Source organism: Nematolebias whitei, chromosome 24, assembly GCF_014905685.2.
Source record: "Nematolebias whitei isolate Nwh7 chromosome 24, NemWhi1, whole genome shotgun sequence".
Classification (NCBI taxonomy): Eukaryota; Metazoa; Chordata; class Actinopteri; order Cyprinodontiformes; family Rivulidae; genus Nematolebias; species Nematolebias whitei.
Window position 1 is genome coordinate 302,202 of NC_056521.1, and position 2,564 is coordinate 304,765.

The following is a 2,564-nucleotide window of genomic DNA, read 5'->3' on the forward strand; positions in this document are numbered from 1 at the left end:
GTTACCAACAAAACTTTTATCCTCAGGGATTACTTTCAAGAGCACGATTTGGACTTTCTGTGCATCACAGAGACTTGGCTGTCTCCAGGTGAGTCCAGCGCATTGACGGAATTACTGGCACCGAACTGTCTGTGTTTTAACGCCCCACAGCCATCAGGCCGGCGCGGTGGTGGATTATTAACAATATTCAAATCAACTTTTGACTGTAAACAACTGCCTATCCCAGTTTCCCGCTCCAGCTTTGAGCTGAGCGTCTTTGAACTGAGCGTCTTTGAGCTGAGCATCTTTGAACTCGGACATTCACCTGCGACGTTATTTGCACTCGTCTACCGCCCACCTCCATCTAAGGATTTCATAAATGAGTTTTCTGACTTCTTGGCTGAAATCACACCAAAATATGAGCATGTTTTCATTATTGGGGACTTTAATTTGCACGTGTGCTGTCCTGAGAAGCCCTTGGTTAAGGACTTTTTAGATCTATTGGACTCATTTAATTTAACGCAGCATGTAAACGGTCCCACCCAAGAGTGTGGACATACACTGGACCTTGTTTTAACTCATGATGTGACTGTTAATAATCTTGTTATTGGTGATAATGTTTTTTCAGACCACATGCCAGTCCAGTTTGAGTTCACCCTCCCCCAACTAACTCCTAAGTCGTGCATTCCTGCACGTCGCACTCGGACCATTAACCACTTCATTGCTGCACGTTTCACAGATGTTTATAACTCTGAAATGATCATTCAGCCCCCAGTGTTTCTCACCACCACTGAGGAGCTGACATCCCAGTTCAACTCTGTCTGCTTAAAGACTCTGGATCATGTTGCACCTGTTAAAACCAAAAAAATCAAAACTCAGAGCAGAACCTTGGCTGAGTGACGTCACCAAGGCCGTTAGGCAGCAATGTAGGAGGGCGGAGCGAAAGTGGAGGAAAGACAGGCTGCAGGTCTCTTTCCAGATACTTAAAGAGAGTTGGCGCCGTTATCAGAAAACAGTAAAAGCTGCTAAATCCAAATTCTTCTCTGATATAATTACCTCAAACTCTCACAACCCACGTGTCCTCTTCTCCACCCTAAACTCTGTTCTCCACCTCACTGAACCTGAACCATCACCTATGGAAGCCTCGACTGAGCTGTGCGACAACTTCTTACATTTCTTTGTGGAAAAAATTGCGACCACCAGGGCTCTCATTTCCCCTCCAACTCATGACCCATCCATCCCACCTCAACCTGTAGCTCCTTTTGACCATTTTGAACCCATCACTCTATCTTCTCTAGAGCAGGTCATGTGCAGCTTGAAACCTTCTGGCTCCCCCTTTGATGTGGTCCCCCCTCGACTACTAAAGGAGGTGTTTCCAACTCTAGGTCCGTCCATTCTTGATATAGTAAACAGTAGTTTATCCACTGGTGTGGTGCCAAAATCCTTTAAACATGCTGCTGTCCAGCCTCTCCTGAAAAAACCAAACCTTGACCCCTCAGTCGTTTCCAACTTCCGGCCTGTCTCCAAACTCCCATTTGTTTCTAAAGTACTGGAGAAAATAGTCGAGTCCCAGTTGAAGTGCTTCCTGGAGGGTCACGCCATCTTAGAGCTTTTCCAATCTGGCTTTAAACCTCTCCACAGCACTGAAACTGCCCTGCTGAAGGTCTTTAACGACATCTTCAGATTCACAGATACCGGTGATTCTGTGCTGCTCATCCTGTTGGACCTCACAGCCGCCTTTGACACCATCAACCATGAGATCCTCATTGCTAGGTTGGAGCAGTGGGTGGGCGTCACAGGGTCAGCCCTCAATTGGTTCAGATCTTACCTCGCTGACAGATCCTTTAGTGTCTCCATCAAGGATTTTAGTTCCGCGGAGGCAGAGCTTAAATGGGGGGTTCCGCAGGGGTCCATACTGGGTCCCCTCCTATTCTCTTTATACCTGCTGCCGCTTGGTGCTATTTTCCGGAAACACAACATGCCCTTCCACTTCTATGCCGATGACTGTCAAATTTACTTCCCCCTAAGACACAATGGTACATGCTCTATTCAACCGCTGCTCAACTGCCTGGCTGACATCAGGGACTGGATGGCTTTAAACTTCTTAAGTTTCAATGAAAATAAGTCTGAAGTCATGTTGTTCCCTCCCAACGACACGATCACAAACCACTGCATCGACCTTTCTGCTCTAACCCTGTCAGAAAAACAAAGAGTCACTAATCTGGGCGTGATAATGGACCCTTCCCTGAAACTTAACAATCATGTAAACATGATTGTTAAATCATGCTTCTTCCAACTGAGGCGGCTGTCTAAACTGAAGCCCATATTGTCCAAAAAGAACCTGGAGACAGTAATACATGCATTCATTACATCTAGGCTTGATTACTGCAATTCACTCCTGTTTGGTATCAGTCAGACCTCCATTGCACGACTACAACTGGTCCAGAATGCAGCAGCCCCATTTTTAACCAGTACAGGCAAAAGAGAGCACATTACACCAGTTTTGGCCTCACTGCACTGGTTACCGGTTCACCTTAGAATCCAGTTCAAAATACTCATGTATGTCTACAAATCAATGAACAGTG